This window comes from Catharus ustulatus, chromosome 2, assembly GCF_009819885.2.
Source record: "Catharus ustulatus isolate bCatUst1 chromosome 2, bCatUst1.pri.v2, whole genome shotgun sequence".
NCBI lineage: Eukaryota > Metazoa > Chordata > Aves > Passeriformes > Turdidae > Catharus > Catharus ustulatus.
This window is the reverse complement of record NC_046222.1, coordinates 21,578,277-21,592,764: the sequence shown is the minus strand read 5'-3', so window position 1 is coordinate 21,592,764 and position 14,488 is coordinate 21,578,277. Positions and strand designations below refer to the sequence as shown.

The following is a 14,488-nucleotide window of genomic DNA, read 5'->3' as shown; positions in this document are numbered from 1 at the left end:
TATCTGGCCAGTCGTTTTGCAGTGATCATCAGATGACCTTGAGATTTACCCAACCAGGGCAGTACAGTTTCTATAAATATTACATTTTCCAGAATCGTGTTTACAGCTGTACCAGAGACAATCCTAGTGAAGAATTAATTCAGTCGGGCATACCCTTCATTCCTTCTCACCCCTTCCTTCTCCCCCAGCACTGGCCCTCCCTTACTCTGGGTTGTAAAAAAAGCCTCTGAGATTTCTTTTTTAGCACTGACCTTCTGAGCTATCTAATGATGAAGATAGGAAGAGTCTGCAACCAGACTGTGGGAAAAAAAAACCAAACCTTTTGCTAGCAGGGAAATGTGTGAGTAATATACACACTGTTGGATGGTGGCCAAATCACTCTAGTAACGGCTGTTAGCTCCCCTTATGAAGAAAATTATCAAATGAGAAAAAGGAGCTGCAGTCGGGTGTCAGAAATGCTGAGTTGCAACGGGAGAGTGCCGCATCCGATGGAAATTTACCCAGGAGCCAGCGACCTTCACACGCTGGGGACGAAGATCGAGGGCTTGTAGGGAAATCCTGCCCTGGCTCACACACTGCTGTGCTGCCTCCACGTCACCACCCAGGCAGAGCACACCCTGGAAAAGCAGACCAGGAGATGAGCTCCAAGACAGAGTGTGCTGCCAGGACAGGCTCCATGGCATGAAACAGGGTACTGCTCTCCACAGTATGCAAGGATGTCTGCCCAGTCCTCGGGGATTACTTGCCTCAGGTAATTGCTCCTCATCTGGCTCCTCCCCTGCTGCTTTGGACGCACAGACTTGAAATGAGACAGCTGAGTGCAGCTGACCCATACCTGGGGCTACCACAACAGGAGACAGCAGGCAGCAAAGGTGACTTCATAACTCCCTGCTTTTAGGGCTGTGTCTTGGGTCAAGGTAAAGCTTCCCCAGTGGCTGCTTCAGTGCGTGCCCTGTAGCCATTTTCACATTACTTCAGGTCCATATTGGAAGCAGAATGCAGGAATACTCTGGCTTCACCTTTGTCAGAAGGTCTCATGTTTGGGATACCACCAGAACATCTCATCCTCTCACCCACAGACTGGGGAATAATCAATGGCTTTCCCTGCAAGTTCTCAGCCTCTCCCTGAAAGACAATGAGAAGTAGGGGAGGATGTGCAATAATATCAGAAGACAAAGGATATAAGGCAGTTGTAGTTGAAAACAGAGGGCAACTACTTGCATCGAGCTCAAAGATGGGAAAATAAAGACAAAGTAGCTGGTGCTGCAATGATGGGGATGCTGGCTAGATGGTGCTAGCACATGCTCCTGTGCTTTTGTCATGAACTAGTACAACATTATTATTGCTTTTCCTTTAGGCAGAGGTTTCATTTCCATTGCAAGAGCTGGAGAAACTACTGTCTGTTAGCGATATTGCTAATAGAGAACTGGTAGTCCCCAGTGGAGTTCTTGTCCCTGTCAAAGATGAACGGCTTCTGGAATATGAGGAAGATAATGCTCGCTTCGCAGCGCTGGGGAATGATAAGCAGCCGTCTCAACCCAGTACTCTGGTGTTGGCTAAACATGACACAAAACATGATATCTGCCTGACGTCATCCCTGAAATCACCCCCTCTTGTGCTGTGCTGCAGAAACTCGTTCTTAATCCTCTGGACTATACTGGATTAAGCTCTCCTGGCTGTGCTAATAGAGCCGGCTCCAATCACCAAGGCAACAGCAGGCTCCGCAGCCCCCGCAAGGAGCGTATCCCTGTGGTGAGGTGAAGATCCCGGCTCCAGCACACCCATCCTGCAATCCACTTTCATACTTTTCATTTGTACGCTGTGCTTTTTGTTTGGCGCTGCATACTGCTTGTGGCCGAGCGTCCGTGCGGCTCTTCAGAAGATCCAGGACCAGGTAGGAGACATCCTGTGCCTGCTGTGGTGAAAACCAGTGTGCTTCTGGGACACCTGCTGGTGGACTGGTGCTTGGCACACAAGGTCTTGAGAAGTTCAGGCCTGCACAAGGACTCTAGAGCTTGGATTAAACGTCTCCTAGTTCTCTTAGTGAATATCTGCGATGAAGACTGAGGGTAAATCAGATCTTGAATACAGGTTCAGACTTCAAACAAACTCCCTATATGTTATGTCTTTCACAGAGCCCAGCCACCACTAGAGGGAACAGAAGCTCACAATGAATGAAGATTGCTCTCAGAATTAATGCAGTCAATGAGAAAACACTAGCAGACGTTCTCCATTTGAGCTGGATATTAAATATAGACATCTCCTGATTTGGTAAGAGGAGGAAGTGGCAACTGGAAATGGGAAACAAGTAGGGGTTTTGCATATTTTCCTGTCCTCTAAGCCCCATCTCCAATTCCTGTAGGCAGAGGATTAAAAGTGAACATCTTACATCCAAGTCTCCTTGAAGCTGAGGATAGGAAATCAGGCAAAGCTACAGGCCAGGACAGTATATATTTGGCAGAAAAAAAAAAAAAGATATAACCTCTTTTGTGTGCATCAAAAAGAGCTTACAAGCATCTCAAACTCTCTCTTTACAATGACATATGTTGCACATGGAAGTAGAACCAGCTGTCCTGGGTTCACTCCTGAGTGCTCTGTGAACATGTAGCTCTGCTCTGGGCTGCACTCTTCAGCCAGCTTTGTCGTGCACAACAGTGGAAAAAGAAATAACCAATATGATCAGATAGAAAGTGGAAGTAATATTTTTTCCAAGATGTTAGGAATAACCTCAGCTTCAGCAGCCAGTTATCCAGAACAGAGAGAAATGGGAATTAGCAATTGAGAATAAACAGTACACATCCCTGAAGACCTTGTCTGTCCTCAGGGTTAATAAGGAAAGGGTTTCACCAATCCTTGCTGCTGACTGCTCCTTCAGAGCTGTTCATGCTGCCATAGGTATCCTTTGGTATGTGCTGGGACAAGAGCTGGGTGCCTTGCTGGGTACCCTGATTCCAGGCACTTTACAGTAGCTCTCCTGCTGGCTGATGGTGCAAAGCGACCAGGAGACAAAATGGATACAGGGCAGAGCAGTCCTCACATAGTAATTCTCCCTAAAGTTTAAGGTCAGCTGAATACTAGTGTGGGAAGAAATTGCACTCTTACTGCTCCTTGTGTCAGTAATTTCAGTTTATGTTTAAGTCTTCCCTTTCCTAGCTCATGGATTTATATGCCTTCATCCTCTGTTTTACTATGTCAGGTGCACTGGTTTCCAAAGGCTTGCTCCTGATTCATACTGCTACAGTCAAGAGGAGAAGAAGGACTCCACATTATTGTTCACAGAAATGAATCCTGAATGTCTCTTGATCTGAGAAGCAGCTACAGGGAAATTTGTAGTAGAAACAGTCCCATTACTGCCTTTTGTCCATATGTCTTATCTTAATCCTGTTAAGTGCAACTAATGTATTTCCTAAGAAATACAGTTTCTTAGCTTTAGGCCAAAACTCTTTGGTCCTGCCTACTTCTTATGCACAAGTTTTCCTCTAATTCCTGTCGATGTTACCCTGCCTGGCAGAGACTGAACCATTTCCCCTCATTCCCACAAGCAAATCCCATGCAACCCTGTGCAGCAGGTATCAAGAACCTGCTGGTCACACTGCAGTGAGGAACTCAATCCAAAGGCCCTCAGCTGAGCAGCAGCCATAGCGCAGCTCCAAAGCTAGCTCTTGTATTTTCTGGCCTCTCTTTTGCCCTGGAGGAAGAGGAAAACCTTGATTTAAGTATTGCTACAGTTTCCATGGCTGCCTGGCACAGAAATCAATGGAAGGGCATGAAATCTAGTCCAGTCCCTGTCATGGCATTTTTCAGATGGGAAGTTGCCTTTACCCTTCCCTCCCACCCTCAGGGCCAGTCCAGCTACCCCCATTGTCTGCCAAGCAAGACAGCAAAATTCTTACCCAGCTGCAAGAATTTCACCCACTGACTGGCTTAGATGTGCACGTACACAAGTGTTACTGATGCACTCATGGCCTGTCTTCCTCTGTCCTCATCTTCAAATGTCAGTCTCATAGAGGTTCTGGGGCTGACTCACTCCAAGCACAAACTCTGGCCTGCCCATGACCTGCATGTCTGAGCAATCCTCTTCGGCCAGCTTTGTTTCAGACCTTGGCCGTGGGCAGGAATGGTGTGTCTGGGAATAAACCTCAACTCCTTTGTGATTGACAAGGAGGCCTCTGGGTATCCTTTAACCTAACACTGCTGCTGAAATGGGCTGATGCCACAAAAAATAGCAGTAGAAGCAACCCTGAAGTCAGGGAAATGTCAGCCTGAAGTTTCAGATCTTCTTTAGAGGCAGAATGACCATATGCCTCTGTCTGGATTCCAGTTTAGGCTTGGAGTACAAACCATGAAAAACCAGCAGAGTAAATGAATCCCAGACTCGGAATTGGGATTCTCCCTAATCTTTTCAGACAGGTGCTTCAGGATTTTTCATTACCCAAAAAAGAGCATTATGGCCTCATCCCATAGAACTGTAAATACTCTTATCAAATGTTCAGTTCTTGACTTGATCACCATGGGAAACCTGCTTCTAAAAGAAAAGGTGTTTTCACAGCACACAAGGCTAAGAAATGAGATTCTTCTGTATAGCAATTACTAGCACCTTAGAAAAATCTGTCCTGTCCAGACTTCAGTCATTTCTAGGAGGTTTTATAATACTTTGCACCCTCAGATGTCACTGGGAGCTTTGCTCTTGATTTCTGTGGGGATAGAGTTTATTTTAAGGACATTTCATCTCGTCAGAAACCAAAAGCACTTCATACACACTGTGCACATGGGCATAACCTAGCCATTCAGGGAAATGCTCTCTCTGTAGGACAACCACGGGCTGACAAGACATCTACATGCATATAAAAATCACCATGTCAAGGGCTTAATTTTTCTGAAAACCTTTGCCTCCAGGTCCTATGCAAATTAAGCAATTCACCTTCACTTCCCCCTGCTGGAAAATAGGCTGGATCGAGAGAGGACTTAAAAACACGACTTGACAAAGTGTGCAACTCTTTAGAGAAATCAGGGCCCCATCATGGGACAGGAGATGTGCACTCACCACTCTTGCCTGTGTTCATATCTTAACATCCATTTGAGAAGTTTGATTTTGCTCAACTAACAAAAAATGGCTGAAGCATTTGAATGAAGCAAAGGCCAAACAAAAAATGAACTGTGAGGTCGGCAGCTCTTAAGCCAACCCTCTCTCCCTGCAGCCAGTCTGATGCCAAGATATTGCCATGCCTTTGGCAGGAAGTCACACCTGAAGAAAGGAAAAGTGAAACCATGAAGCCATACATTACCTTAGCACAACCACACTTATGCAGGTAAGTGCTGGGGAGGTGAGGAGCCCACGTTTGAGATATGGAGAGAAACTTGCCACATGCCCAAGGGCCTCATAATAAAATCATGTACTTTAATATCTGCACTGCAGATCTCTGACTGACAGTCTTTAATTTTGAAGGAATACATAAATAAAAATCTAAATAGGAAGTGTGATATATAAATGCATATGTTATTTTACTAAATAAATAACCTTTTTCACAGCTGTTACTTCATGAGCATATCTTTACCAACAATGAGATAAGAGTTGTGGTGGCTGTCTGTTTGGAAGCTCCAGTAAACAGTGCTTCTGTCAGACAGCTTTCTTCTCTCTGATGTTTCAAAAACAAGGCAGCTGTGGGCTGCAATGTGATGGTCAGTGAATCTCAACAAGCCATGACATGGCTCAAGTAGCACAGACTGGTGATTAGGCATTAACAAACATCAGTCAAAAGCACAGCAAAAGAGGATATCAGAGAGCAGCAAATGAGGATTCTGCTGCAAAGCTCCAGTGAGGTACAGAATCTGTCACACCTTTCATGGTAAACCACTTTCCCTTCCTACTTTTGGCAAATCCTGTCCCCTCTCCAAAAGACTTCTCTTTGCAAACAAACAACAGGGGTGAGGTTTACACAAGGGAAATTCTTGAGCATGAAATGCAGAATACAAAACACAACATCAGCCTGAAAATCCAGCAATCCATTATCATAAGCTTACACGAGCCACATTTTCCATGTTTCTAAAACACAATTGAAGTAGCTAACATCTTTTATGTGGCAGGAATCCAGACAAAGAGGCAAGCCAAAGCAATACTGGGCAGTCCTCCAGCAGAATGGGTTAGCTTCAAAAGCACTTAAAACTTTAAGGGGGAACAAGAGGCCAGCTTTAGGTGTTGTTTTGTCAACCATACATGGATTTCCAAGCTGATGAGAAGTTCCTCTCATCAGATTAATACTCCACCACTTCACTATAGTTTCCTACATAGGAATGATGCCATTTAAGCAACACGAGCAAGTTTCATCATTCCATCAAACAGCATGGCTGATGCTATTTCCAGTACACCTCTCTGCTCCACACACAGGGTAAATTTCCCACCAGTAAAATAACTACTATTTACTTAGCAGAAGTACAGGGCAGAAAGAAGAGAGGCTTGCTTCTACAAAGGAAGATGCTTGGGAAATTTTAAGACAATGTTACTAGCATCTAGCAAGAAGTGGCACAGACACTGCAACAATCTCTACTCTTGGGGAAAATAGCTCAGTAGGGAGTTCATTTCTTGTCCCGCCTGAAAACTACCATTTTCACCAGTACCAGCCCATCTTATATGAGGTAGCTCATCCACTTGGAATTGGCTAAATCCCTTGAGACTCTCCCAGCCATGTTGTTACTCCAGTCACCAATGATTTTCTTGGGTAATGCTGAAAAGGCAGATCAACTTAGCATCCATCTTATCAGTATGGGGTTACTCTTTCTTATTGCTATTTTGCCATGTCTTGTTCATATATATAAGTGGTGGCAGATGTAAAACAAGTGAGAAGGAAAAAAGGTCTTTAAAATCAAGATTTTTTTTTCCTCTGAGCACACTCAGACAAATTCAGGGTTTCAGAGATCTTGTGGGGTTTTTAGGAGAGAGATGGGGAGAGACAAGTCATATTAGGGAAGCTTTGCAAAGCCAAGTAATCTCAGCTTTAGTGATCTGAAGCGTGTATGTTGCATTGAGCAGGATAAAGGGGGAAGGGGCTACAAGCCTGCTTATACCAAGCAAGTGAAGATAGAATAGCTATTCACAACACAAAAACATTGTTGTGACACTTAACCTTGCTCTGCTGACAGCCTCAGTGAAGGCAGTAAGAACTGATTCTATTTGGAGACTGAACTCCTACATCCAGGAGTGAATGTAAGTGAGTAGGAGCACTAGGAAAGATGGGAGGAGTGAAAAGCAAAAAAAAAAAAAAAAAAAAAAAAAAAAAAATAGAGAAAAGAAAAGAAAAAAATTGTTCTTCTCTTATTGAAATCGGTAGATAGCTCCCCTGGTGTCCTCACATTGGCAAAGAGCCTTCCCTCCTCCTTAGCAGCAGCCCCTTGTTTCAATGTATTAAAAACAGGACAACAAATCCATCTAGAAAAGACATTTACAAGGTGTCTAAAATACAAAGAGTGCCCACACCAGTACAAATCAGAATTTTGAATTGGTTATTCTTACTTCACAGAGTACATTGCCAGGAAGTTTTTAAAATAGCCACGTGCAGAATTTATGGTTTTTTGGGTGTTTTTTTAAAGTAAAGAGGAAAAAATACCGATCAGAAAACCTCACTCAAACCTTAAACATGTCCCTTTCACCAGCTGTCATATACACAGATGATTGTCCTTTTATGGGGTGCACTGGAGGGCAAACACTGAAGATTTCATCCAGGAAGAATCTGGGGACTTTTTAAATGTGACAATACTGAAAGAAAATTTGTATCAGGAACCTTGTTTGAAATAGAGGCTGAGAAAAGATGGGCTGCATCCCTATATACTACTGCACATAGTCATGCCAATGAAACTGAGTCCAGAAAGTCCCATGGAAAACTGTTCTGGAGTCTCTACACATGCAGGCTCCACAACATTTCAGAATGACCTGTTTATAAAGCAAAATACTAATGGCCAATAACAAAATTAAAAGCCAGCACTATAATGTGCCACAGGGAAAAAGAACCAAAAAACAAACACAGGAGAAAGGAGAATTCCTGGCAGTGTCCAAGGTCCCTGAAATAGTAGGGAGTTTGCTATTGAATTTCCTAGTTGTTAGCATGTGAAAGAGAAGCAGGATTGGCAGTGAGGCATACTGAAGTGTTTGGGTATCAGATCCAGATTCAGAAATATGGAAAACGAACCCCACTTTCAGGGATAAGATCAGCTGAAAGAGAGAACAAGACATTGGCAAAATGGTAGCAGAAAAGGAAGACAGGAGGGAGAGAAGGCACAGAGAATGGGAATGGCTAAAAACAGGGAAAGTAATGGTGGTGAAATGCTAGGGTTTTTTAAAATGCCGGTTTTGTTATAAACTCAGTGCATGACCTTGATGACAGATAAACCTTACCATGCTTTTCCTCAGATTCGCATGTCTGTAAAATAGATAAAATATTTCTGTATCTCAAGTTTCTTACATGGAAAGTGCCAGAAAGCTGTTATATATACAGTGTAAAAGTATCAATTAGGCATAAAAGCAAAAAGCCAACTCAAAAAATAATCACTGGTATCTGTGGGAAAATGTCATTTTGGGTGCAATAAAGAGCCATGCCATTTATATTCTTAAAAGGAGGCATGGCTGAGAAAAGCAGCACTCTCTTCTTATTACCAATGAGGTCCCAGCAGACCTTCCTACTGAAAGAACAGACACTGTAACAAAAAAATGCTGATGTGATTGTCATAGTGATTCATGAAGGAAGATCAGGATCTCGTTGTGTCTAGCACTGTGAACACCTAATAAACCTTACTTGAGAGCCTCATATTTAGACTGCAAGCAAGAGACAGTAAAGGATAGAGTAAGCTGGTAAGAGATGTATATACAGCAATGAAATTGCTTTTTCTGATTGGGTTCCATCTTGGTGAGAAGATAAGTGATCCCATCATCCTGGCCTCATGTTTATAGGAATCTGGATCTGTGTATTGTGTATGAAACCAGCCAGCAGCTCTCTGGTGTGGAGGGAAGACGGCTGTATTAGAGAATTCACTGTGCAGTAACTATATGCAAATTATTACCTCTGCAGTGGATGACAGCAAAGAAAGAATTTTGGCAACATCCTCTCCAGAATTTTGCTGTTCCTCAGGGAATCTTCTGACTAAGTGAAGGGCACTTACAACGTACATTATTTCATTATTTCTGCAGCTTGGGCACTCTTGCCTGCAGTGCTGCAGGGATCTTAGCATGCAGCTTGGGATTTTTGCCAGTCGGCTCACTGGAGTACTGAAGCAAAGCAATGAAGCCAATGCAGCAAAAATGCTGATTGTACTATGGTCTGGGAGAAATTCTTTTTGTATTCAACTCACGGCAAAGCCTGTTACAGCGTCATAAATCCTCTGTAGCAGTGAGAGAGGGGCAAGGGAGAGAAGCCTGCTGTCTCTGCTTTTCCTGCATGGTCTATTCTCAGCACTGTGCGTCATGCTTTCCTTCATCACTCTCCATCACTTCTGCACAGTTCATGAAGATTCTGACATCTGGGTCTGCAGTGTTATGAGTTAGAAAAGGCCTTTTCCACCACAATCCAAAGATCACAAAAGCCAGAGAGTTTCTTGCTGTCAAACCACATGTTTTTGCTCTGAGTAAACTTGACAACATAAATAGAGAGCCCCCAGAGTGCCAATATTAAAAATTATTTTCAGAGTACAACATCACTTTAAACGGGGAAAAAATGACACAGGGCTTTTGGAAGAAATAAAAGCAGATGTAAATGTCAAATTCATTTAATATTAGGAAATCATATATCAAGAGAGACAGGTCCATAGCAGTTATTATAACCACAGGCTAAGAAACTGATTTTGTTTTCTGCTGAATAGTTGGTAGCTTTTCCCCCCCATCTTTTTCCACAATAGCACAAGACTGTAAGTTCACCTGTGAAAAGACAGAGAGCAAGAAGCAAGCAACAATAGTTAATAGCTGGAGAACATGGGTATTTGCTTTGGGTTGCAAGACACCAGTTGACAAATCCATAATGAGACAGTAATTTAACAACTGAGTTTACAGCATCAGGCCAGAAATACCAAAAATTAGCAGAAGGCCAAACAGGAATATGAAGAGACAATGTAATTTGTTTAAGGATTCAGAACAGCAGAGTGGCAGAGCTATCTTGAGGTATGACTAAACTCAGTGTGGTAAGATTTATTAACCCAGGATTCCAGGATTTACTAAACCAGCAGCTCCTGCTGAACTGTTGATATTCTGAAGCTTAGGTTTAAATACACAATAATATTGTTGGAAGGATGATATAAAAAGGGTTTTGGGCAATTAGCACAGTTCTTTTACTGGGTACAAAGTTGCCATCTGGAGAGCTGCAGCATTGCTGGGCTAGGGACAATGATAGTTCACAGGCAATTAATCTAACCCACTGCTAACATAAAAGAACACTGGTGCACTCCTTTTAATTGCTGTGGTTTGGGTTCATCATAAAAATAACAGGGTGAGAGCTGGCAAATGTGTCTAATATAGGCTGGAAAATAGTCTGACTTCCACTGCATGTGTGGCATGCATTTGCATCCATGCTGCTAAGTATTCTAATGGCACAGAGACAGGACATGCCTCCTAAAGTGAAAAATATACCCTTTTCAATATCATGCTTTGAAGGGTACAGTGATAAAGAGAGCTACAGAGCAAGGAGCGCTCAAGTTCCTCTGGTCACAAAGATATTACATTACAATTGTATAAGTCATGCTTTTTGTTTGCAGGTGGAAAACTGACAGGCTGTACATTCTCCGTCCTTGGAGATATCCAGTACTGGATAATGCTGTGAGCAATCTGGTCAGATCTTCAGCCAACCCTGATCTGAACAAGAGGTTGATCTGGAAACCTCCAGAGGTGTCTTCCAACCTGAACTACGCTGTGCCCGTTGTAACATAAGGATGGTGTGGTGTTTCTGCCCACACTTAGCAGAACAGCAACTTCTGGCCTTTATTTCCTGGCCAGAGCCAAGTATATCTCTACTGAAGAAAAGTCTTCAATTTTTCCTGCTTTACCAGAAAGACTTACTGGGTATGAGTACAGAAGCAGCTCAATCGCACAGTGCAAGATTTATCCACAGGCACTTCCAGTTAGCTTAAATGGTGGACTCCTAAACTAATGAGTGCTGACACTTCACATTGCACTGTGTGGACATAAAATGTGGCTGGGCATTTAAGTCATGAGCAGAAATTTTTCTTAATTTTGTGATATTCCCTCAAAGGCAATTATGAAGTACAAGACAGACTATTCCCTAGTGCCTCTCATGCCTCACCTTATGAATAACCCAAACATATAACTTTGCTTCCAGAGATTTTTAAGAGTTCTGCTGATTCTTTCTTTGTTCTTTCCATCTCTATCTTTCCATTTACTAGCAAGTATTTTCTCTTCATTTATGCATGTAAACCACACAATAACACCAAGGTTATGCACTTTCAAGGCTACTCTTCCACACAACCTTTTCTCATGATGAGCAGTGGTTTTAAATGTAATAAAGCTGAGAAGAGATACATGGAGCACACTGACCTAATAAAGTTGTCAGAGCTCTCAATGCAAGAAAAGAACCTAGAATGCAGCACAAAGGAAAGGATACATTATTCTGTGGATGTAGTTGTCAAACCAGGGGAATTTGATGCGATTAGAAAAGCTTAAGGCAGTAATAGATATGTGGGCACAGTTACTGCAGGTATCTAGTGTGGTGTCAGGCACACCGACAAAATACAATAGTGCTCATACAAACATTGCTTGCCATGTGGGTTGGTATAAGGCTCAGTAAACTCTGTAGTGCAAAGGCAAATATGTTTGAAGGTTGAGTGCATGCTCAGAAACTTCATGGCTCAAGTATATAATGGCTAGATAGCAAAATCATGTTTCAGGAGCTCTCAGTTATACTTCCCATGGTGATGAGCAGGGGCTGTTCTGGCTCAGCCTCCCAGCGAGGTTAAATTAAAGGTAGACAATTTGTAGTGGTCTTTGCAACTGCTTGCAAGAACACAGGAAGGGAGAAAAGTACACCATGGATCAGAACTGATTATGGCAGTACAGAACTACTGTGAAAAGAAGGGCATCACCTTATCCTTAAGGACTAGGGAGACCAGCTTTTGTGAATGTCAGAGTAAAAAAAGCTGTGCCTTGACAGAATGGTGCAGAATGGGTTAAGCAAATACATTTTTGGTTATATGCAAATTCTATCAGAATGATATCTGAGCCAAGGCCAAGTCAAACATGCCTGCCACACTCACTGAAATAGTTCACCACCCAGCTGAACTGTCGGACTATCAGGACCTTCATTACCTAATGGTGTTCTATTTGTTTGAACAGATAGAATGACCGCAGAGGCTGGGTGTCAGATATTGTCATGCTCTCCATATCTCAATTTTTTGTTTGCAATCCCAGATATTTCTCTGGGGAAGGCAGCCTTCCAGTGAGCTGTCAGTGCTCTCACCTCTGTACAGTAGAGCAGGAGCTGCGCCTAATTAGTTGAAAAATGTAACAACAAGGATGACCTCCAGTCACCCCCTGCTTAAAAGACAACGAAGCAAGATCTGTAAATGCCATGCAAAGAGGGACTTGGCAACAGCAGCTGCCAATCACACTTCGAGAAAATTTATGAGAAAGGTGAAAAACTTGTAGCATGAGAAGGCAGATCTGACCTAGCTTTTGTCCACCTGGCTGAGACACTCACAGCAACAAACACAGGGAGTCTTAGACAGCAGCACAAACCAGTGGCCACACAAACAGGCAGGGACCCTTGTGGCTCTCTACTTGGCAGTCCTGGCACAGGGGGATAAGTCCCAGAAGGAGGGGAAGAACAGAGACAGAGCAGCAGGGTCTTTTCTGAGGCTGAGCAGACAGACCTCAGTCGGTACAGCCACAGAAAGCCAAATTTATCATCCACCCACAGACTCTGGGACTGCCGGCTTGAGCACCCTCATTAGCAGCTTCAGTTCTCCTAGGCAGCAAAGAGGGGTGGCATGTAGTGAGGAAGGAGGGTGAAGCAGCCTGGGAGCTGGGAGGACACAAGGACAACATGGCAGGGTGAGCCAAGGAGTTGGGATACCACCATAGGACTGTGCTATTAGTGTAAATACCCAGGAGCTACTTCAGGAGCAGGACAATGTGTCCTGTAACGACAGGGTTAATTTTAAGTTTGCAGAGAGCTTCTGGGACTTTTTCACTTCCACTGGCAAATCTCTGAGGCTGGCAGTTGCTAATTACAATAAATGAGGTGACAGTCACATGAGGAATGATGGATGGCTGAGCAGAGCTGAAAATCCAGGAGGTCAGATTACAATAAATTAGGGTGGCAGGGGGCAGAAGCTCCTTCCCCAGATCTTCTCTTTCTTTCTCCCCACTTCTTCCCCCCACCATCTGCAGCATCTCAAAAGCAAAACTATAAAGATAAATCATTCTCATGGCTAGAATGCAAAGCGGATGGAGGGCTCCAGGAGCTGGGTTTCAGTGTCACTCCAGCTATCGAAATTCACAAAGCACATGGCCAATAGGGACCAAGTAAGCATCTCATTTAATTTCCCACATAACATGGGCTGCCAGACAGCACCTGACTTTAGTGACTGTTAAAGCAAAATCATTATGAACTCTTAAGATTTTATTTTGATACAAAGAAGCCTACACAAAGAAACCACAAAACTGGAATAAAAAAACATGAGCTCTGAGTGTTCCTACTCAGCATTGACTTTGCATGGGCCTGAAAGGTCATGCAGAGATAGGATCCTTTTCATGTAAAAATGAGATACTTCTAAGTCACACCATCAGCTCTTTCCCCCCTTATGTAGCTCAGAAAAAAAAATGGCTTTGGTTCAGCCCATTCCCATGACCAGCAAGTGAATTACAGCTACTGCCATTCTCACAGAAAAGATCAGTTCATCTCTGACCTCAGACTTACCCCATGGGTCTGTGCAGAGTTAATATGAGTGATTAGTTCAGATTTTCCCCTCCAGCATCATTTCACAGTGATGCTATGAACTATTGGTCACAGACTATGCTGGAGAAAGCCACTGAGAACTTTCTAACAATACCAGAACTCTCTGAAGGTGAAAACCACTCCCCATCCACAATGGATGGTTTCCATGAAAAGCATCGCTGATCTCTTAACACCACTCAGTAGGACACATACAGTCACACCCCTGGAAAATGTCCCACATATTGAGCCCCAGGTCAGTAGTCCACGGATTTTGAAAATGCTGTATCTGTCTGCTGTGGCCATTTCTAAAAGGTGTCACATGGATTAAACTGAAATAAAAGTAACCAAGCCTTATGTGGAAACAAGCTTTGTCTTGGACTTTCAAAATTTAAAACATGGGGCTGGGGTCTCTGTTGAATCTCTTCTCAGATTATGAAGAGTACCTCAATAATACTTTGACTGCTTTTTGTAACTTCTACTTTTAAATGTAACATTTTTCCTACTCATTTTATCTCACCAGACTTTCTCAATGCTTCAAGAATCAGCTGACGTTACACATATTGAGG

The 14,488-nt window shown here is 43.2% G+C and overlaps 1 long non-coding RNA gene across 1 annotated transcript; it reads left to right on the top strand.

The window, feature by feature from the left end:
• Window positions 1-475: 475 nt before the first annotated feature.
• On the top strand, window positions 476-14,265 carry LOC116993039. Its single transcript, XR_004417170.1, has 4 exons — window positions 476-1,894; window positions 2,136-2,271; window positions 3,197-5,309; window positions 10,729-14,265. It is a non-coding gene; the product is annotated as an uncharacterized LOC116993039 (long non-coding RNA).
• The last annotated feature ends 223 nt before the right edge of the window (window positions 14,266-14,488 follow it).